At 48.8% G+C, this 23,877-nt stretch overlaps 1 long non-coding RNA gene across 2 annotated transcripts in view; it reads left to right on the forward strand.

The window, feature by feature from the left end:
- Nucleotides 1-244: 244 nt before the first annotated feature.
- LOC132507039 (uncharacterized) overlaps nucleotides 245-23,877 on the forward strand; it is a 32,151-nt gene continuing 8,518 nt past the window's right edge. Inside the window, exons 1-2 of one of the 2 annotated variants that reach the window (XR_009536021.1) lie at nucleotides 245-848; nucleotides 6,681-8,383. This is a non-coding gene — a long non-coding RNA (uncharacterized LOC132507039). Of the gene's footprint in view, nucleotides 849-6,680; nucleotides 8,421-23,877 lie in introns of those variants that run through there. The other variant, XR_009536020.1, reaches the window with a different exon arrangement.

Raw genomic sequence — 23,877 nt, forward strand, 5'->3', positions numbered from 1 at the left:
TAACAAAGTGAATCAGTTATACATATACATATGTTCCCATATCTCTTCCCTCTTGCGTCTCCCTCCCTCCCACCCTCCCTATCCCACCCCTCCAGGCGGTCACAAAGCACGGAGCTGATCTCCCTGTGCTAGGCAGGTGCTTCCCACTAGCTATCTACCTTACGTTTGGTAGTGTATATATGTCCATGCCTTTCTCTCACTTTGTCACAGCTTACCCTTCCCTCTCCCCATATCCTCGGGTCCATTCTCTAGTAGGTCTGTGTCTTTATTCCTGTCTTACCAGGATCTAATGAAACTTCAAAGCTTTTACACAGCAAAGGAAACCATAAACAAGACCAAAATACAACCCTCAGAATGGGAGAAAATATTTGCAAATGAAGCAACTGACAAAGGATTAATCTCCAAAATTTATAAGCAGTTCATGCAGCTCAATAACTGAAAAACAAACAACCCAATCCAAAAATGGGCAGAAGACCTAAATAGACATTTCTCCAAAGCAGATATACAGACTGCCAACAAACACATGAAAGAATGCTCAACATCATTAATCATTAGAGCAATGCCAATATGTTTAGAAAGGGCTTCAGAGGATGACCCGGCGTAGGTCAACTGGTCCCACTGATCTTGGCCCATCTTTCTGCCATGGCTCAGTCCTGCTCTGCACCCGAGGTGGATCCCAGCTGGACCTCCTGGCCCATCAGAAAGCACCTGGAGAGCCTCTGGATTTCAGAGCACATCAGACAGGGATGGCCTAGGGCACTTGGAGAGGCTGGAAGCAAGAGGACTTTCCTCGCTGCAAACAACACCCAGGGTCTGCATCCTGGCCCAGATGACAGCCTCACTGACAGGTTTAGTACCACGTTTTATGACTTCCAAGCTTAGTCACTGCCTAAGTCAGTCCGCTCAGACACAAACACTTAGCAAAGTCATGACCCAGATGCTTAAGCAGGGAAAGGTGTACTCCCCCACCCCCCGGCAGAACTGGCCTCTGGAGCCAAGTCTGGGGACGCTGGAGGCAGCAAGGCTGTAGTGGTGGTAGATTTCAGTGACCCACATGGTTGTCCTTTATTTTCCCCAAGTTTCCACTACTGAGTTTTAAGGGAGTAGGAAGCAGATGCCTGCTGCCTCCAGGGACAGCCCGACACAGGCCAAGGGCTTCTGATCCCTGTCCGCAGGCCTTCCTTGAGAGCTGAGCCTGCAGGCGTGAAGAGTGGAGGTTTTGTGCACCCTTTGGCTGACAGATCGACCCCCCTCCTGGCTTTCAGGTCACACACTGAAGATGGAAGACCAATCTCTGACCCAAAGCAGCTCAACCCTGGATTCCCACACACTGTTCCCTACCCCCTACTCCCCAGCCCCAGCTTGGCCTCTGTGGAAACCAGAAGCCTGTCCAGAATCTCTCTGGCCTCCACGCAGGTCTGCAGTCCTCCCGGATGGAGTGGGGACGCACCTCGGGCCCGGGTGGGTGCGCCCGTGGGAAGAGTGAGGTGCCCTGACTGCACAGCTGCCCTCCCGCGGTGAGGACAAGGTCCCTGCTGGGGACCCTTCCTCCAGCTCATCTGGGGGCCGCTTCTCAGACTGGAGAAGAGGTGAGGTGCCCAGTTAACTGGAAACTGGCTCTGAGCCAGAGTTGGGCTCTGTGGCTTGGAGGATGTCATTGCGATTAAGTGGGTTTACTTGCCCAGTTCCTTCACAGTGTGGCTTTAGGGCACTTGGTCACATCATGTGCTTTCATTCTTCAGGTGCTCACTTAACCCTTTCATCCTCGATCAAGTCACCATTGTCACTTGCCTGATTATAACCCCAAGAGCCTCCTCCCTGATCTGATTGGAATGGCAGCTCCACTCCAGCTCCTTGGAATGAATAATAGTAATCATTTTTTTCCTTCTTTCCCTCGCTGGGATTTTTATCTTCTTAGATACAACCCATCTCCTTCATTTCTCTTTTTCCCTTTCCCAGACACTGAAGTTTTATTCTAAAAAATCCTCTTGATCTCTAGAGAATTATAATAGAACAAAACCTGCTGTAATGCTACTAAATGAGGATAAAAATTTTACATGCATGAAATAGGGTGGCATCATTGATAAGTTTATAAAACAACTGGGATGAGCTTGTGTAGCTGGGCAGCTCCAGGTTCTAGGGGCCAGCTGTCAATTACATCATGTCCAAATTTACATCATCACAGGATCAGTATTAATGCAAATGTCTTATTGAAGCAGCACCAACACCTACATTTTGGGCTTTAGCCCCAGAAGGTCCTAGATTTAAATCCTAACTCTGCCACATGCTAATTTTATGACATAGGCCAATGTATAAACCTCAATTCTAGTGTATCCATCTGTAAAACGGTAGAGAAAATACTTACTTCACAGAGTTGTTATGAGGTTGAAATACCGTATCAGCTAGCTACTGCTGTGTAACAACTACCACATCTCAGTGACATCCAACAATAAACTATTTATTTCTAATGTTTCTAAGGATTGGCTGGGACCAGCTGTTGTAGCTGGGCTAGGCTGGGCAGCTCTGGTTCAAGCTGCATGTCTGGATGACTCCAGTCTCCTCCACCTCACTGTGGGCCCAGGCTGAAGTGGCAATAGCTGCCTGGGGAATCTCTTCTCACAGCAATGGCAGAGACACAAGAAAAAGACTGCTCAAGCATAGTTCAAGTCCTTGCTTGCATCTTATCTATTAACATCCCATTGTCTAAAATAAATCACGTGACTGAGCCCAGAGACAGGGATCAGGAAACACAATCTGCCCACAATTGGCCCATGGCAAGGGCATGGGTGCAGGGAGGAGTGAAGAATCAGGGTTGGTAATTCAGGCAACCACAAATGACAATGCTCATTCAGAGCCGCTATTCAGCTCCTGACATGTGGTAGGTGCTTAGTAAAAGGTAACCATGATCATTGCATGAGCCCTTAGAGTTTAGGTAAACCAAAGTGTCTCAGTCTCATCCTTGGCAAGTAGCAAAGTCAGGAATGGGCCTCAAGACATCTTGCTACTGTTCAACATTTTTTTAAAGTGTCCCATCACCAGCCTCCCATGTCTGACTTCTCCTAACCCCATACACTGAGGGAGGGAGGTAGGATAGATGGTGGGAATGTAGAAGTGAGAACCTTGGGCCTCAGCAGCCTAAGATACATCCAAGATGTATAGACTAAATATAAGGGGAGATTGGTCAGCCCCTCCATTCCCATTGGCTTAGTGATGGGGAAACCAGTGGGAAGAGCAACGCTGTGGGTTAGAATCCTGGTTCTGCTGCTCACTGGCTGAGTCACTGTGGGCTCCTGCAGATGGAAGTTCTCCCTGAGTGGTCTGTCTATATTAGGTCCCCATGTCATTCACTCTCATGGCACCCTTGGCCTTTTTTTTTTTAACTGCATTTTATGGTGATGTATAATATAATTGTATATTTATTTGTGGGCTCACTTCTTTAATGTGGGTCTTGCTCACCAGACTGCAAGCTCCGTGAAGGCAGGGCCCATGTCTATTGGGTCAGTTCTTACCTAGTGCTTGGCACAGTATGTTCATCTGTGGGATGAATGAATAAATCCAAACTCCCTGAGCTTTACTCTCCTCATGTGAAATACAAGATAATAATATGTTCTGTTTTTTTAAAATCTCATTGATAGTTTTTAATATGATTTTTAAAATTTATTTATTATTTATTTTTGGTTGCATTGGGTCTTTGTTGCTGTGCGCAGACTTTCTCTAGCTGTGGCGAGCGGGGGCTACTCTTCATTTCGGTGTGCGGGCTTCTCACTGCGGTGGTTTCTCTTATTGCGGAACACGGGCTCTAGATGCGTGGGCTTCAGTAGTTGTGGCTTGCGAGCTCTAGAGCGCAGGCTCAGTAGTTGTGGCGCACGGGCTTAGTTGCTCTGTGGCATGTGCGATCTTCCCGAACCAGGGCTCGAACCCATGTCCCCTGTATTGGCAGGTGGATTCTTAACCACTGCGCCACCAGGGAAGCCCAATATGTTCTTTAAAGAGATTTTTTTTTTTTTGAGAAACGTGAAGAAAACTATTTGGGGCATGCCTTCTATGGGGCCTGGCATGGTATGGGTGCATGGTACACAGTAATATATGCCCAGCACTCCACCCTTAATTCTTACCATTGAGTGGTTAAGTGCGCAGAGTTGAGATGTTCAAAGCAGACCTGTACTTCTAGCTTCTCTTTCTAGCTTCTCATTCCCCATCTCCACAGTGACACTGGGGGTCTCAATCCTAGATTCCTGGGCTGCCTGCCTGAACTGTTCCTGTCTAGCCAATAGGGAAAGCCCTCGTCATTCGTCCCCCTCTATCTCCATCCCCTTCCTCATGTCCCTGAGGTCCTTCTGACTCAGGGTTGTTATTTGCTGAGGACACACTGCTAAGTCCTCATGGTGATTAAAATACTGAAATCCTCTCATACCAGATGGTACAAAGTATGAGTTCATGAGACTCTAAACCATCAAATGACATTGGCCCAGGTAGCCCAGAGGTTACCAGGTGGCCAGATGCTGGAGAGGACGCTGGCAGCCCCTGCTGGCACCAACTGGATGGGGGCAGCAGGGGTGAGCGCCATGCCTGCCCACCGCTCCAGAGCAGCCAGCGTTGGTGGGCACAACAGAGCCGGTGGCAAGGCAGACAGCCACTGTCGCAGAGGCTCTTTGCCTCCAGGCCACAGGGCAGGTGTGTGTTCCTAGCCATGATGTGTGGGCATAAGGCCATGCTTCACTAGCTGTAACAGAACACCAGGTGCCAGGGACCCAGTGACCATCAATCTGATGGGGACAACCTTAGAAGGATTTGATGCAGTCCTGATAGTGAACCGTGGCTCAGACAGGGACCTCCCAGCGAGTGGCAGCCAGAACAGATTAAAAAATCACTCCACAGATGAGTTGATAATTATTAGAGGGATTGAATAAATGATTTGTGTCACAATGTTTATTCCTAAGATGAAATGTCAGCATAAATAATTTTGTTAAGTTGGAGATAGAAGGGAACAGTCTGTTTTGGATTTACATATGGCCCAGGCTGTACATATTCTGCACAGGATGCCCAGATATTTGGTCAAACATTATTTTAGGTGCGTCTCTGAGGGTGGTTTTGGATGAGATTAATATCTGAACCCATAGATGGTATAAAGCAGATTGCCCTCCTGCTGTGGGTGGGCCTCATCTAAATAGTCAAAGGCCTGAATAGAACAAAAAGGCTGACTCTTCTGCAAGTAAGAGAGAATTCCTCCTGCCTGACTGTTGAGCTGGGACATCAGTCTTTTCCTGTGTTTGGACATGAACTGAAGCAGGAGCTCTTCTTGGGTCTTTAGTCTGCTGGCTTTCATAATGGAATGTACACCATCAACTCTCTTCATTCTCAGACCCCTTCAGACTATACATGCGTATCTCTTGCTGGTTCTGTTTTTCTGAAGGACCCTGACTGATACAAGCCCCAATTCCTCAGACTCCCTTTTATTCTCCTAGTTTTGGTGTGTGTTGGTGTCTATCAAGGGCCATGAGGAGGAAAACCTCCCACCCCACGAATCCGTGGCCATTGGTATTATACCTCCTATTTCTGCTGTGTCCTTCCCCTCTGGCTGCCTCCCCATCATGTTGCTGAATCCTGCTTTGGGGTAGGCAGAGTGATCCCGAAAAGATGGTGAACTGGCCCAGAGGGGTCATTCCCAAAGGCACTATCTGAGTTGCAGGGAGACTTCCACAGGCGGTGGGCTTAGTGGGTGCTGATTCATGTCCCTTTTCCCAAAGACAAGAGGCTGAGTGTCAGGGCTGCTAATCCGTCTCCGAATGGCTCCTGGCTCAACCCACATGGAATTAAATCCAGAATTAAAATTCAGAGCTTGTTCTGGACTCGAAGGGCAGACTTAGCTGTTTTCCTCAGGGATAAAGAGAGGCCCAAGGCTGGCTTGGGAAGCGTTGTCACAGCAGTTCAGAGCAGAGGGGCCACTGGGTTGGTGGACTGTCTGCTGAGTGTTGAGAGAAGACAGAGTCGCTGTCACCACGGGGTTTACAGATGTAACAGGGGAGCCTGGAGTGGGCACAGGAGGCTAAAGGGCCCTCAGTCAGGGAACAGCCTCTTGCCTTCCCTGTTCCAGAACGTCAGCCCTCGCTGCAGGCAGTGGTGCCCACACCGCTGTACCTGGGGCTGCCACCTCCCCCTTAGCCTTGCTTTAAGTGTGTTAAAAAACGAAATTTAAATGAGTAAATCTGAAGACCTAATTGGCTTTATTCAATGATTCAAGAATGCAGCAGCATCCCACCTAGTAAGTAGAAGGGTGCTCAGAGGGGTTGTATGAACTGGAAGGTTTTTATAGGCAGGAGGAGGGCGGCACACAGAAGCTATCAGCAAAAGAAGAGGATTGTTTCAGACCAGATCACCTTCTTTCAGGGGGTGGGGGGTGGGGATGAGGGTCTATCACGCAGGTTACCTCTTCATCCCTTGGTGGGGGGATGGACAGGACCCTGTGATAGAGTACTTCACTGGTGCTGACCAGAAAATTCCAGACTGGCCGATTACCACTACACTCCTGGGGAAGGTCAAAACTACAGTTAGGTCAGGTATGCAATCTAGGTCAGTTAGCATGGGTTTTAGCACAGGTGACGCCATTTGGGGCCTTTGGATTTTCCGTTTAACAGGTGGCTGTCTGTTTCTTTCCTAACTTTCTGGTAATCCTCTTCCAGGGGCTGCATGTGGCCATGGCAAGAGGAAGACAGGAGACAGAAGGATCCAGGTTGGAAGCCGGTCGGCTCTTTCTTCACCCCCAGCAAGCCTGCTTTTCACTCCACTCAGCTGTGCCCTCAGGCCTGGGCCCAGCTGTTTCTCCGTTCAGTTTCCCGGGTGCCCAGGGCATGACCCAAACCCTAGGGACCCCACATGGGGAACTCACTTATGCGAGGAGGTGGCATAGTGTAGTGGTTAATTCCGGAAGGACAGTGTGGGTTCAGATCCCAGCTCTATCCCTCAGTAGCTGTATGACCCCATGTCAGTGCCTGTCTATGTGCCTCACTTTCTTCCTTTAAAAAATGGGAAGGATAATGGTTCCCACCTTCTGGGGTTGTTCCAGTTAATGTCATTAATGGATTAAACGAGTTAAGACCGTAAGACACAGGGTCAGGTTTATCATAGGCACTCCCTTATGTTGATTATATCATAATTAATTGTGATTAATTACAGGTGGGCCACCATGACCTTCTTCATTGCTCAATAAGATGATGTACTTGCCAGGTGTTGCAAGGGTCCCGGGCAGGTTCTCTGAATTCTTATTCCTTCTTTTCTCCTTGCTGAAGGCCCTTTCCTCTCACTGTTGGTTGTCAGAGATTCAGCCTTAATTAATAAATCTGTAGAAATGCAGTTAGGAGGGGAGACACGCTGGTCTAAGATGTCGCCTTGTCTTGAAAGGCCCAGAAGCTGGGGTCAGGTCCTCCTTGGCCCCAGAGTTGGGAGTGGTGATTACTGCCCAAAAGCCTGGTTTCTAATGGTCCAGGCCCTATAGGCCCTTCCAAGTTAGCCTACGTCCATGGTATGCTCCCCACCGCTGCAGAACCGGGAGAACTCACAAGGGGGAGCCCCCAGCCCAGCCACAACCATCAGCCTGACCTGGAACAGCCAGTTTTTGCGCTTTCTCTTGCTCCTAAATGAGCATCACCCTTTCCCTCCTGATTTGGAGATAATCTTTGTCTCCCTTTCTCTTTGGGTGTCTGTGATGAGTAATTTTTTTTTTTTTTGCCTTACGCGGGCCTCTCACTGTTGTGGCCTCTCCCGCTGTGGAGCACAGGCTCCGGACGCACAGGCTCAGCGGCCATGGCTCACAGGCCCAGCCTCTCCACGGCATGTGGGATCCTCCCGGACCGGGGCACGAACCTGTGTCCCCTGCATCGGCAGGCGGACTCTCCACCACCGCGCCAGCAGGGAAGCCCTGTGATGAGTAATTTTATGTGTCAACTTGCCTGGGCCCCAGGGTACCCAGATATTTGGTCATACGTTATGATGGGTGTTTCTGTGAGGCTGTTTCTGGATGAGATTAACATTTAAATCAGTGGCCTAAGTAAAGCAGATTGCCCTCCCTACTGTGGGTGGGTCACATCCAATCAGCTGAAGGCCTGAATAGAACAAAATGGTTGACCATCCTCTGAGTAAGGTAGAATTCTCCTTGTCTGACTGCTTTCTGACCAGGATGTTGGCTCTTTCCTGCCTTCCAACTGGAACTGAAGCATTGGCTCTTCCTGGCCCTTGGCCTGCCAGCTCTTGGAATGGAACTTATAGCACTGGTTCTCCTGGTTCTCAGGCCTTCAGACTCAGCCTGGAGCTACACCATTGGCTCTCCTGGATCTCCAGCTGGCTGCACACCCTGCAGATCTTGGGACTTGTCAGCCTCAATGACTGTGTGAGCCAATTTTGTAGAATAAATCTTTTCCTATGTATATGTACACCTTAGCAGTTCTATTTTCTGGAGAACCCTGACCACCACAGTGCCCTACTCTGGAAGTGCAGGGGCCTTCCTTTCAGGTTCCAGAGCCCTTCCCCCATTTCTCCCATGTGGCCCAGGAACCCCCTGCTGAAGAGGCTCCTCCAGTTTCCTAGCCCTCCCAAGGGGAGTGTCACCCCTGTGCCTGTGACCCCCTCCTGACCCATAAATGCCTGCATGTTTTGGGAGCTCCACTTGGCATCAGCGCGAGCACATTGCCAATCCCCACTCCATCCTGGCTTCAGAGGGAAGCAGAAAACATGATGAATAAAACCCATCACGGAGCCTTGACCTGGGTGTTGATCAGATCTCATGCAAGAAGCAGCAACGTTACAATTAAGTAAACGGATGACCTCAATTCAGAGGCAGTGTTTGTTGAATTGAATCTTCAGCGGGTTAACTTTCCTCAGATGAGTAAAAATGATATTTGGGATTAAGTTTTCACTGCACTGAATGCATTACTGGATTTCTGCTCCTCGTCACTGGAAAGGGGATGTAACCTTCACTAAGGCGGTCTGCGGGGACTGGGACAGCTGGCATAGCCGCAGAGCGCTGACTGACCACAGGGGATTAAGGCCGAACACAACTCATTTCACACTGAGAATAAGCTGATTTGTTTTTGTTTTCAAATAAGCCTTATTAAACTGGCTGCCACTCACGTTGGATCTGCGGGAGCATCACAGGGCAGGGCTTGGCCATCCCTCGCTTGGCCGGCAGAAAACTGCTTTCAAACAACTGCTCCTTCCTGTGTCAAATCGGGAATAACCTGGAGAGCCTCGTTGCTGGGGGCCCTGGGGAAGGGCCGGAAGTTGTACTCCCGGGGAGCAGCTGCGTGTGGGCAGCCTTGGGCCCACTTGCTAAACTGCAGGGACCGCTATACGGGGTCAGGTGGGCACAGCTGTGTCTCTCTGCAAGTCTCCCTGCGTCCATCGGCCTTTCTGGAGCCCCTCCTAGTGGGGCCTCTCCCGACTGTACTTGACTTCCCATTCCGATACCCTCTCCTCCCCCTTTCCCATCCTCTCTACAGGCCTCTCTAGAGACCTTGCCTTAGTTCTAGAATAGACTAGCCACTCTCAAAGTGTGTTCTGGGAATGTTTGGGAGTTCCCTGAACCCTTTTAAGACCCAGAAGGTCAAAACTATTCTCATAAGAGAATATTATGCTGTTATTTGCCTTTTTCCCTTTCCTTCTTTCATGAATGTGTGGTGGGGTTTCCCGGAGCCTACGTGACATGTGATGATGTCATCACCCTGATGGACTGTGTGCTTCTGTGTTTTTGTTTGCTACACATTTCTCAGCTTTAATTTTGAATATGGAAAATATCGATAGATATCAATCATATAAGCACAAGCTCTTTGGGGTTCTTCAAAACGCTTTAAGAGTGTAAAGGGGTCTTGAGACCAAAAAGTTTGAGAATCTCTGTTCTGTATCTTTCTTGTTTTTTTTCCTTCACGGTGAAGTACCATGTTTATTGTCGTATTTATGTGTTTTTTTAACCATTTAACACTTGTAAAACGGTGCTACTGTTTTATTAGGTTCCTACATATTTTTTAAAATGTGTAATTGACAAAATTTTTGAGTGTTCTGTCCCAACTCCATTTTTCCCATGAACTCTATAATTATTATGCAATTTAAAAAATTGTTCTAATTGTGATAAAATACACATAACGGAAAATTTAACATTTTAATCACTTTTAAGTGTACAGTTTAGTGGCATTAAGTACACTCATATCATTGTGCAACCTTCACCACTTTCCACCTCCAGAAATTTTTCATCATCTCAAACTGAAAACCTCCACCCATTAAACAATAGCTCCCCATTTTCCCCTCCCCCCAACCCCTGGTAACCACCACGCTACTTTCTGTCGCTATGAATTGACTACTCTAGGTATGTCATCTAAGTGGAATCAGATGCTATTTCTCTTCCCTGCTTCACGTTTCCGCTTACTATTAATGTACAGTCTCTCAAAACTTCCTCACTAGCCTGAGCGCTCCTGGGTCCACTGTCAGCACTCACCCCCCTCTCGACGTAAGCCAGGTGGTTAGCTGGACAGAAACCACCCTCTGTCCCTCGAGTTGCCCCTCGGGGTGTCTGCCCACCTCTCCCTCCAAGAGCTTATCAAAGTATTCACAGAAAGAAGCTGGCCGTCTTGCTAGGGTGTCTTTGCCAAGAGACAAAGACAAACACAAGCTGATGCATTCACTAAAGTGTTCGCTCCGGCTTCTTCCTGTCATGCCGTGCCCCTCCCCAATCTAGGGCAGTTGGACCATCACCTCAAGAGAGGATCATTGTAGCACAGTGAAGAGAACAAGAGTTCAAATTTTGGCTTTTGAGTTTTGAAAGCCAAGGTCCAACTCTGGAACAAAAGATCTGGAAGATCCTGGGTGATCACCCCAAGCCAGTTCCCCCCCGCCCCCAGGAGAAGAGACCCAGCGAGTCCCAATGAAGGCTGGGTAGTGGGGGTTACAAAGGGGAGCAAGAGGCCTGGGGTGGGCTCCTCCTCCCTGTCTGAGCTCCTATGTACATTGTAAGCAGGGAGAGGGCAGGGAGGGGACACAACAGAACCTAAAACACATTTGGAGATCTGAGAGCAGAAATGGGTACGTGCCCAGGAAAAGGATGCAGGAAAGGGTGCAGGTGTGTGCCCAGGAAAGGGGTTTGGCTTCTATTCTAATGGCCTTGGGAAGCCAGCAGGGATGCGCCGGGCTGTAATGTAATCTGATTTACATTTTTTAAAGAACACTCTGCTCTGGGTGGAGAATGGATTAAAAGAATGAACCTTTTGGTATGGAAAGGAGAGAAAACTTTTTGCTACTTACAACCCATGCGCCTTTCTAAGGAGGGTGGATCCCATTATACGAAAGGCCCTTCTGTCCAGGGTCGCAAAATCCTGGAGCAGAGGCTGGGATGAACTGAATTTCAGTGTCTAAGAAAAGGGAAGGGACTTCCCTGGTGGTCCAGTGGTTAGGACTCTGCGCTTCCACTGCAGGGGGCACAGGGTTGATCCCTGGTGGGGAACTAAGATCCCTCAAGCTGCGTGGCCTGGAAAAAAAAAACGGGGTGGGGGAGGATTTATTCTATCTTTGGAGTTGTTCTTTTGAGAGAGGACAGAAATATGGGGAGAAAGGAAGGGAAATACCAAATAAAAATCCAAAGATCAGAACCCTATTGCAGAAACACCTGGGGGAATTTTTAGCAACAGGTATATTGAACTGTGAATTTTAAGTTATATGTATCTTAAGATGTAAATCCTTTCAGTTCCCCTAAAGTTTCAGTACTCTGTACACACATGAATAGCTGTGTATGAGGGGTGTGTGCGTGTGTGTGTGAGCGCACGTGTGTGCGTTATAGAAAAGGGCTTAATCTGGATAAATGTGGCATGGGACACAACAGTATGTGTGGTATTACTAACAGAATGATTTCAGGGCTGCCCAGGGTGAGGAATCAGAGGCGACCCTACAACTGCAAACTCCTCCCCCCTTCTCTCAGAGAATTTCCAAAAAACTTGGCAGGACATTGACTTGGGAAAATCTGGAGAATGGGGATTGGAAGCATTAATACTTAGAATTTAAGGAGTAAGTCATCACCAGCTGATATCTGATCCGTAAACACTTCAGAGTTTATAAAGTAATTTCACATCTTATCCATACCTAAAAGTGACATGAAATTTTTTAAAAAGGCTTTCCCTGAGAAATTATCACCCTCTGGTTTTGGAGTTGAAGATTATTCTGAAGGAGTGTGAATTGCAAGATCTTCTTGAGAAGCTATCAGGCAGTGCCTGGTACAACGTAAACACACATTTCCTCTGACTCAGCAATCCCACTCCAGGACTCTGCCCTATAGCAGCAAAACCCCAGTATGTCACGAGAGATGCATAGTAATTATTACAGGGTTGTTTATAATAATCGCAAAATAAAAACAAAACTCCCAAACAACAACAACCACATAACCCAACCTGGAAATAACCTGAATGCCCATCACAGAAGACTGGTTATTAAAATCATGATTACCATAAACTGAATGTTTGTGTCCTCAAATTCATATGTTGAAAACTAACCCTCAGCATGATGATAACTGGAGCTAGGGCTTTTGGGAGGTGATTAGGGCATGAGGGCGGAGCCCTCATGAATGGGACTGGTGCTCTTATAAAAGAGACCCCGTAGAGCTCCCTCATCCCGTCTACCACATGAGGACACAGTGAGAAGGTCATCTATGAAACAGGAAGCAGGCCCTCACCAGTCCCTGAACCTGCCAGCGCCTTGGTCTTGAACCTCCCAGTCTCCAGAACTGTAAGGAATAAATTTCTGTGGTTTATAAGCCACCCAGTCTGTGATACTTTTGTTATGATGGCCTGAAAGGACTAAGAAGACAATGGTATATCCACACAATGGGATGCAACAGAGCTGTTAAAAAAGAACGACTCAGATCCGTATCTCATGACCTGGAACAATACCTGGGACATATTGCTAAACATGTTTAACAAAGCAAGTTTAGTAATACTACGTGTCACCATTTTCTCTGGGGGAAAAAAGCCAGTAGGTCAGTGTGTTTTTATAAGCATTAAAAAAAATAAATGTACACATCAAAATAGTAAACCTCAGAAAGGTAGGATTAAAAGGAGAGAGGGAAAGACTATGAACTTAAAAATATATATATATATATATACCTATATAATACTTTTTATATTGTGTGATTTGGTTCTATATTTGCACAATGAAGTAGAAAAAAATCCTGAATTACTCTGAGGAGGAGCTGTCATTCCAGGCAGTGGGGGACGTGTTCTGGGGTTCTGTGGATACCTGGTATTTCCCTGGGGGATAAAGCAGGACAACCCAATACCTGATTCTCTAAGCGTCCCCCCCAACCAGTGCCTCCTGCATGACTGATTGCTGAGTGTGTGTATGTGCGAAGATGGGTGGAGGTGGGGCAGAGGGGCATAGCTCCAGCCAGTCCTATAAAACCTCTTACCCCGCACATCTTCATCCACAAACCCTCCTGAATAACCGAGAGCTGAAAAAAGCCAGTGTTGAGGATGGGGTTTCTAAGATGCAGGCTGCGTTTCCACATGCAAAGGGGAGTATGTGGAAAATTTGACAAAACCCTGGAGATGGCTGGCAGAGTCCCAGGAAAGCTTAAATGATCTCCAGGCTTGAATTTTCCCAGTAGAGACTTAAATTTTCCTCATCCTCTTGCATGGGGAATACAGCTGGCAAAGGAATCCCGAGTAACATGGGGCCCTGCTGGCCATTTCTCCTGCCACTGGCCAAGTCTCTTCTTCCTGTCTCTCCACTTCCTGTCTCTCTGCTCTACCTATCTCTCCATTTCCTCTATCCCCACTTACTCAGTCTCTACTTCCCGTCTCTAATTCTTGCCTGTCTCTCCTCTTCTCACCTGTCTTAACCTGCTACTCAATACCTTGGGACTAGCTTGGGCACCCAGACCCCTCTTGGTCTCAGCCCCTGCAGAGTTGGCCCCTTAGAGGGAGAATTCTGCCCAGGGAGGCCCCCTCTGGTTCCACAAAGCAGCATGACCTGGAGTTCTATCAGCTGGATTTCTTTCCTGATTCAGTTTTCTCTTTCCCCCCTTATCAGCTCCAGGGTGAGGAAGGCTAGGAGGCAGAAGTGGCTTTAAGAAGCTTCTCTGCCAGGTGAACCAGGACTTGAACTGGAAGGAAAAGGCTGAGAGGGGGTCCAGGCTCTGCAGACGGGGCTGGGCAGTGGAGAGCAGATTGCTCAAGTTCCCCAGGTTTCCTCAACCCTCAAGTTTTTTTTTTTAATTTTTTAATTTAATTTATTTATTTTTGGCTGTGTTGGGTCTTCGTTGCTGCACACGGGCTTTCTCTAGTGGCAGTAAGTGGAGGCTACTCTTCGTTGTGGTGCGTGGGCTTCTCATTGCATTGGCTTCTCTTGTTGTGGAGCATGCGCTCTAGGCCCGCGGGCTTCAGTAGTTGTGGCACGTGGGCTCAGTAGTTGTGGTTCGTGGGCTCTAGAGCGCAGGCTCAGTAGTTGTGGCGCACAGGCTTAGTTGCTCCACGGCATGTGGGATCTTCCCGGACCAGGGATTGAACCTGTGTCCCCTGCATTGGCAGGCAGATTCTTAACCACTACACCATCAGGGAAGCCCAACCCTCACGTTTTAACAAGAGGCAAACCGCCACCAGCTCCACAAACAGTGCCTGCCAGGAAGGTTTCTGAAGCACACTCCTCAGGGCCCTGGCCAGAGCTCCAGCAGACTGGGGCTTGGGTCATTCACCATAAAAAATATTAAACAAACAATGACTCTCTGCACACAAGTGGCAACTTTCCACTGGGGGGGAATTTATTTTCCACTTGAAAAGCTAATGAAAACCAGTCATAGTGAAAAACCCAGCCAAAGAAATGATTTAGGCTTTCTTTTCTTCAAGAGGAGAATAACACCAAGTTCTGGGTGGTTCTTTGTGGAATCTAGCCCCAGGGAGAAGAGGGGGCTGTGACACTTGGAGTCCCTCAGACTCCCACCAGAAACTGGGCCTTGGGGTTGAACAGGAAGCTGAGTGGGGTTGGCAATGGCTGGCGAGGCAGGAAACATGCTCACTCTTCAGGGGGTATGGGGAATGTCTGGGTGGAGAATTCTGGAACAACTAAAAATAGCGGGAAAGTCAGAGCTGGAGAGCCCGAGACAGATAGGAACTGAGCCGTTTTAATAAACTTGACACTTTCTTAGCTGTTTCTCTTTTCGTTTCCCGTGCTGAGGTGGGTGTAGGGAAAATCTGGGCTGAGCCGAAAACGCTCCAGGTGTGATGTTCTCTGTTCGGGGCTCAATGCGACAACCTGCCTTTCCCTCTCAGCATGCTGCCTTCACTGGGGCGCTGGGCCTAGCTGGATCCTCCTTTCCGGCAGAGGCCCCTGCCTCTAGGAACCTTCTCAGAGCCCCCCGCCCAGGCTCTTCTCCCCCATCACCCAGGGCACCCTGGGACAATATGGCTCACTTCTACTGCCTTATAATCTTTTAGATGCTCTCTCACCACTTAACAACCTTCAGTGGCTCCTTGTTGCTTCCAGAAGTTGCACTTTTTAGGTTGCCATTCAGAGGTCTTTATAATCTTGCCCCACCTGTCTTCACAGCTGCATCTCCCATCACTAGCTCGAAAGCTTCTTAAATTCCAGAATTAAACAAAGGATGTGCGCCCCTAACTGTACTCTTTTACACCAGGTGCTTCTGCACGGGTGCGTCTGCTCCAGGAATTCCCTTCCCTTCTGCTTTGCCTGCTGGGGACTCTCTGAGCCCTTCAAGAAGCAGCTCAGATACCGTTCTGCCCTCACCACTGCCTGTGCTACTTTGAAAAGTCAGTTCCAAGCTCCCAAGGCAGTGTGGCCGGCTCTAGTTGGAGCACTTTGGACACTGAGCGGCAATTATTCAGACCTTGGCCACATTCACCTTTCAGAGCTACAGGTTCCCTCTCTGTAAAATGGGACTAATAGGAGCTTCTGCAGGAGGGGAGGGGAGGGGAGGAAATGAAGCGAAGCACGCAAAGCTTCCGGAAGTACTCAGTGAATTGCTGGTTGGGATTATATTATTAGACGGTGGACATTTTGAGGACGTCAACATATGAATTTTGGGTGGGGACACCATTCAACCCATAATAAAGGTCCATCAGGAAGCTCATCTCCTCGAGGAAGCCTTCTGCACCCACACAAGCTCATGTAATCTCCCCTCTCTGGAACTTCTACAGCACAGAGTGTCTGAGGAACTCAGTGGCTGGGGCATGCCTGGTCTCCTTGGGTGTTTATATGCTGTCTCTCTAAGGCTGGACTTAACTCCAGGTGGATAGCATCTGCGACTTTTTAAAACAAGCACAGCAGAAACTCTCTTATCTGATGCTATTAGGACTGGTGGTTAGGTGATAAAGTGAAAATCTGAGAAGAATGCCCTCAGAAGGCTTGCTAGCAGCCTGGGCCCAGCATGCCCAGGTAGATAGCAGATTTACATGGGGATGGAGAGCTGAGGTCAGCTGGGATGAATGAAGACTGGGTACAAAGTTATCCAACCTCCCATCGAGTGTGTATTTCTTTAAAAAAGAAACCATTGACACTCTAGACCATTTAAGACTCCTCGTATCTGATACCTGGGTGTCAAGGGAAGTGGCTGTACAACTTGGGGGCTTTAAAATTGGAAAGAAACTCTGGGCTGCAGTGAGAGGCCCCAATGGGACATGGGTTCAGAGAAATAAGGTAGTCTTCTGAAAGTTAACCTATAAAACAAATATACTAGTTCAAAGCAGAGAGGAGCAAACATTTTGTTTCACCTGATTCACAGTATTAACATATCCAAAAGAGAATATGGTCATCGGAAGTGTGTGTGTTTGTGTGTGTGTGTCAATGTATGTGCATATATGTGTTGCTGTGCGTGGTTGTATGTATGTGGGTGCATGTGAGTGTGAGCATGTGCGTGGGTGCATGAATGTGTGTGATTGTGCATGATCATGTGTATGTGTGTGTGAGAGTGTGTGTGTGTACGCGTATACAGCTAGGGAGACCCAGGGAAGAGACAGCAAGACTTAGCAAAGCCAAGCAGTGTGTTCTTGCCTTTCCCCAGTGGAAAGAGGGCTCCTGGGCCAGGAACTCGAGTGCCTGGGTGCTGAAGGTCTGTCCATTTAGGGGGATAGGTACATCGCAGGCATCAAGTTGTATAGTGTGATGCCTCTGTGATTAATATCACCCCCATCATCCAATGTTCCACTGCCCACCATCAGATTCCAAACTCGCTCAGCCACTGACTGTCATATGGCTTCCCAGGAGCTCTCCCCCCAAGGAGGAAATGTGCCCATGAGCAGAAGTGCGGACCCAGGCCATGGGGGTAACGGCTAAGAGCCAGGACTGGGGTCAGCCTGCCTAGGCACGAATCCCAGTTCCTCTCCTCACTAGCTGGTATCCTCTGGAAAGTTACCTAACCCCTCTGAACTTCAGTTTCCTCATCTTTGAAGTGGATTTAACAACAGTACCTGCCACATGGGCTGTTGTGAGGATTAATGAGATGATGCATGCAACGTGCTTAGCACAACGGCGAGGACATCCCAGGCTTTTAAAACAGTGTAAGCGACCATCATCATAATCACAAATATTAGAGTAAATAAGCACATCAGCCACGTGCCCTTGAGAAATGGATCCATTCCCAGGGGCTAGCTGTGCAGTAAGTTTCATGAGGACACAAGCTGCTTCTTCATCTCTGGACCCTCAGTGCTAACCACTGTGTCTGGGGTAATAGAGGCTCGCTCAGTGTTTGTTGAAGCAATGAATGAATAAGTGAGTTAGTGGGTGGCAAGTCAAGTTTGGGGGCCCATAGGTCCAGGGCTGTAGGAAATTCACAAAGGTGACATTGCCCTACACACCTGTGCTTGGTGAGCAGCCTCTTTCACCTACCCCTGCACATTGCTCACTCCTGGGGGAGAGCAGGGCGGTGTGTAGGAGCTCCTGATGCACCTGCGGACAGCTGACCCCAACCTACCCCTGCACATTGCTCACTCCTGGGGGAGAGCAGGGCGGTGTGCAGGAGCTCCTGATGCACCTGGGGACAGCTGGCCCCAACCTACCCCTGCACATTGCTCACTCCTGGGGGAGAGCAGGGCGGTGTGCAGGAGCTCCTGATGCACCTGGGGACAGCTGGCCCCAACCTACCCCTGCACATTGCTCACTCCTGGGGGAGAGCAGGGCGGTGTGCAGGAGCTCCTGATGCACCTGGGGACAGCTGGCCCCAACCTACCCCTGCACATTGCTCACTCCTGGGGGAGAGCAGGGCGGTGTGCAGGAGCTCCTGATGCACCTGGGGACAGCTGACCCCAACCTACCCCTGCACATTGCTCACTCCTGGGGGAGAGCAGGGCGGTGTGCAGGAGCTCCTGATGCACCTGGGGACAGCTGGCCCCAACCTACCCCTGCACATTGCTCACTCCTGGGGGAGAGCAGGGCGGTGTGCAGGAGCTCCTGATGCACCTGGGGACAGCTGGCCCCAACCTACCCCTGCACATTGCTCACTCCTGGGGGAGAGCAGGGTGGTGTGCAGGAGCTCCTGATGCACCTGGGGACAGCTGGCCCCAACCTACCCCTGCACATTGCTCACTCCTGGGGGAGAGCAGGGTGGTGTGCAGGAGCTCCTCATGCACCTGGGGACAGCTGGCCCCAACCTACCCCTGCACATTGCTCACTCCTGGGGGAGAGCAGGGTGGTGTGCAGGAGCTCCTGATGCACCTGGGGACAGCTGGCCCCAACCTACCCCTGCACATTGCTCACTCCTGGGGGAGAGCAGGGCGGTGTGCAGGAGCTCCTGATGCAGCCACTTGGCCACAAGGCCAAGTCTTGGCTCATTTCCCCAAACTTCCCAGGCTGCTGAATTGGGTCATCTACACCTGCTTTTGCTTTATAGCCGTCTGCAGGGAAGCGGGAGGGGTGCTGAGCCAAGGCAGCACCCTCCCATGCCTTGTTATTTATTCTCAGTGTGTTCCATGGACCGGCAAATCACCCTCAGCTAGGAGCCTGTTAGAAGTGCAAGCTCTCAGGCCAGACCTATGGACTCAGAACCTGCATTTCAACAAGATCCACAGGGGCTGTGCGTGCACATTAAAGTGTGAAAGCACTGCTTTAGGGCAACTGCCACAGAGAACCTACAGTTTGGTCAATTCTGGAAGAGAGGCCAGCTTGTAGGAGCTGCTATTTCTCCCACACTCCAGAAAGCGCTCCCAGGGTTTGACCAAAAGGACGAGGCTGCACGGGTCACGCGCTCTGCGCTTGCTCCTTCCTGCCGGAGTATCTCCCCTCTTCTTTTCTGAAACTCTTACGCTGCTCAACAGCCCTGCCTTTCCTCATGCTTATAATGTGTTTGCTGATGGAATCGTATTTGTTTCCTTGAAAAGCGTGTTTTTAATTCAAGGGAGTTGTTAATGCAAGCTGTACTGCTGTGAGTTTTATCACCCCTCTGTGGTACCACCCCAGGCCCTGGCGTGCACCCTCTGGAACTTGAGGAGAAAACACGATGTTCAGACTCCCAGACAATCTCCCCCCTCCCCGCATCTTCCCCCATCCGCCCAGCTGTGCAGACCTGGCACCCGGGAACGCCCTCCCTGAACTCTCCCCCCTCTAACCTGCTCAGGAGAGAATACAAACATATGTCAACGACAACACAGTAAAATCCAGTGTAGCCCAAGAGCTCCTAAATCTTCCCAACTGCTGTCTCCACTTCCTCTGACTTTATATCCTAGCATGCCTGAGCTGACCCGCCCTCCCGGCTCCAGCTCCAGCAGCTGCAGTCAAGCATCTGCTCATTCCAACTGCTTTGGGAAATGCCGGGGCTCCAGGTACCAGCCTCCTCCTGGCTGCACCTTCCAGAGTTGGGTACAGCTAAGGAGAGGGGGCCAAAGGCGGTTGGAGGAATAGAACACGGAACCCAGAACTCTCCCAAGTCCAAATCTTGCAAAGGCTCCTGCGGCTTTGCACATGGAAAACCAACCCACCGACCAACCAGTGAATAAATTCAGTGAATCTGACACAGGAACCCCAAGGCAGGACACAGGACGACTCCTGGTGGGGAAGCTTGTGGCAAAGAGGTGGTATCTCTTTCCTAAGCAGCTCTATGCTATATTTGGGAATCCAAAAGAAAGGCCTAGAATTTTCCTTGAGCAGCTAGAAATTAGGCTTCTGTCCTCAGGTTCAAGTTGAAAATAGGGGTTGGAATTCTGGTGTCGACTTTACCAAACAAGGGGGAATGCAGAGGCTCCTTGGAGGTGACACCACATCCTCCTTGGCTCCTGTGGCCTCAGCGTTTGCAAAGGGCTTCACGAGACAAAGGCTCTGCGGGGTCCACTCCCTCCCCTTAGGTGCAAAGAGGCCAGTGCTTCGCTTCCAAACCTATTCTACTTAGGGGCAGAAGCTTCCAGTTTGGGTGGGAGAAGGAAAGTCATTTAACAATTCATTTCTAAATGAAGAACTGATCATTTTTAAAGTGTCCTGCTCTTTGACCAACTGACCCTATAAAAAGACAAAGCATGATCATTTCCGTTCCACTGCTGACTCCCCAAAGCAGGATCAATGAGTTCAGGGTCTATCAGGAGGCAGAGGGCATGCTCAAACAGGAAAATTTAAGGTCTCCTTAAAAAAAAAAAAGACTATTTACAAAGGTGCAGGCAGGGTATAGGGAAACCAAGGGGGACAGGGGAGGGGGCTGAGGCTAGTCACTGACCGGGCTCTTACCCCCTCCCCCAGCCTGAAGGGGCGAGGGAAGAGTGCATTATGGAAACCTGGAAGGAGACCGTCAAGTGGGGAGGGTCGCTGAGAGGAGCTTCACCCAGGGGTGCAGCCGGTCGGAGCAAATCTGCAAGAAGGCAGCCAGAAGCAGAGCTATTCCAGCTTCACTGTCCTCCTTGCCTTCGGTCTTCTGCTGAGCCCTCACCCTGCCCTGCTGTTGACGCAACCTGACCTGGAGCCAGAGGCGAAGGGGCCTAGTCAGGGAGTTCAGACGGGGGGGTCTCGCCAGGCCGAGAGCAGGGCGAGGAGGGTACAGGGAGATCGTGGAGGTGCCAAGAGGAGCTACCCGGCACTGGCGGTATTCTTGTGCTGTCATCATCCTGCGCTGGCTGGTTATCTAATCTGCTGAACCAGCTTGTAAACTGGACACAGAGATCGCACCTTACCTCACACCCCCTTACCACCCATGGCCCTGGGTCTCTCCTGCACGCATAGGTACTCAGTAAGTACGTGGGTGTGTGTTCACGCGCCTACGTGCCTACGTGCACATCAGCCAGGATAGGCTAGGTTATGTGGCAGTAACAACCACCTCAGCAGCTGTACACAGTGAATGCTTTCTATGCACGCTACCAGCCCATTACAGGTCAGCAAGGGGTGCTCTGCATGTCACAGCTACTTTGGGACCCAGAATGGCTTCATCCTGACACACACATCCACAACCATGACAGAAGAGGGAAGAAGATGGAATGAATTACACGCCGGCCTGGGCTTTCTGCCCAAAGTGTCTCTTTTGCACACATTTCATTGGCCAAAGCAAGACTCATAGCCATACCTAACTCTGCAAGTGGGGAAGCAGAATCCCAACATGCTCAGACAGCAGAGAGCCAGAATTATTTTGCGAACAGTCTCCACAGTGGGCGAGGGTGGTCTCCACTGGGGAGCTCTGGAGGAGCAATCGATGCTGTTGAATTTAACTGAACAGTGTCAATAAAAATTAAATGACTAGACACATCTATGCCTTTTGACCTATTCGGTTCAAATCAGTCAAGGCAGCACCAGCAACAAAAAGTCAAGAATCAGGCGCTCAGGAATTAAGGAGATGGAATGGCTTTTTAAATGGACAGACTGGTTTATATTACAGTATTCGATTTCTGGCTGGTTTCAACATAAGCTGTTTTGTTTGCTATGAATTGTTACTGGGATATGGATTCTTGCTTCCCTCCCCCAACAGGTTATACCATTATTTTCTAGATTCTCATGTCCTTGGCTGTCCTTTTAAGACTCTGACAAGTCGACATAGGCATGCTTGTTGATCCTGATGCCTCCCTTGGCTCAGCTGCAAGGAGAATGTAACTGCTGCCACACTCGTCCCCCCCGTGTGTGGGGTGCCCCCCAAGAATGGGAGATACCACGTGCCACCCCCAAGCATCAGGTTACACACTTGCCCAATCCTGGGCCTCCAGGAAATCCCTGGACCTGATAGCAAGTCAGGTCACTTCAAAAGTAGGAAAGGGTGAAAAAAATTTCCAGGTCTAGGCAATTTCTTTGTTGAATGCAAATATTTAAAACAATTTAAACCAAGTTCTCAGTATTGTTTTCTTAAGTAGCAAAGCATATTCACTCATCTTCAGAAATTGTCCACACTTAAGAACTGTTTGTGTGGTGACCCTGGCCACCTGAGGTTACTACCATCGAATTGTCTAGTCTACTCAGCTTCTCAAAGAAATTGCCTTCAAAAAACACGAAGAGACTGTGACTAAAGGTGTAAAAGATAATTATATTTTAAAAAGACAGTATCTCCTCTCCATTCCCTCTTATTTCTTTTGTAATCTTTTGCACACCATGAATGTTGAAAGCAAACGCCAATACTGCTTCCTCAAAGTAAACTGTCAAAAGAATTTTAAAGGCTGGATTTAGGTAGATGAATGTTCAATTTCCAATGGCAAACTAGATCTTTTGGGATGAATATTAATTCACAAGACCTCTAGGGGCCTCCTGGGGGGAGGGGTGAGAAAAGAAGCGTGAAATTGACCCTTGTGACTCAAAGTGGTCGTGGTCTTCGTGATAAAGTTACTGTGGCAGCAATCTCAGAAGCTTACAAAAGTGGATTGCCAGCAGGGTCCTTACCTGTCTCCCTGGCGGGTTGGGGTCAGTTCAGCTCTGGGACCTTCTACAGGGTCTTTTTGTGGCCTCTCATCTTCAGTTTTTTCAGCAATTCAGATTCTGATGTGACCTGCCAGAGAGGGAGTGAGAATGATCAGAAAGAGTAGTTTCCACTTTTATAATTCCTTTACCTGATTATAAAAGTAGTACACACTCATTGCAGAGAATTTGGAAAATATGAAAAACAAACAACAAAAAGGGCACCCACATTTACCCACTCAGCGATAATCATCATCAATGTTCTGATGCCTCTCTCCCCCTTTTTAACTTTCAGCATTCTATTTTTGTTTTTTACATCTTTATTGGAGTATAATTTCTTTACAATGGTGTGTTCGTTTCTGCTGTGTAACAAAGTGAATCGGTTATACATATACATATGTTCCCATCTCTCTTCCTCTTGGGTCTCCCTCCCTCCCACCCTCCCTATCCCACCCCTCTAGGTGGTCACAAAGCACCGAGCTGATCTCCCTGTGCTATACGGCTGCTTCCCACTAGCTATCTATTTTACGTTTGGTAGTGGATATATGTCCATGCCACTCTCTCGCTTTGTCACAGCTTACCCTTCCCCCTCCCCATATCCTCAAGTCCATTCTCTAGTAGGTATGTGTCTTTATTCCTGTTTTACCCCTAGGTTCTTCATGACATTTTTTTCCTCTTAAATTCCACACATATGTGTTAGCATACAGTATTTGTCTTTCTCTTTCTGACTTACTTCACTCTGTACGACAGACTCTAGGTCCATCCACCTCATTACCAATAGCTCAATTTCGTTTCTTTTTATGGCTGAGTAATATTCCATTGTATACATGTGCCACATCTTCTTTATCCATTCATCCAATGATGGACACTTAGGTTGTTTCCATCTCTGGGCTATTGTAAATAGAGCTGCAATGAACATTTTGGTATGTGACTCTTTTTGAATTATGGTTTTCTCAGGGTATATAGCATTCTCTTTATTGATTTTTAAGTTAAATATTTCCATCATTCATTCATCCTTATTTTTTGAGCACAAGCTATTGTCCTGTTCTCAGCATTAGC

The sequence above is a fragment of the Lagenorhynchus albirostris genome, chromosome 16 (assembly GCF_949774975.1).
Source record: "Lagenorhynchus albirostris chromosome 16, mLagAlb1.1, whole genome shotgun sequence".
Lineage (NCBI taxonomy): Eukaryota > Metazoa > Chordata > Mammalia > Artiodactyla > Delphinidae > Lagenorhynchus > Lagenorhynchus albirostris.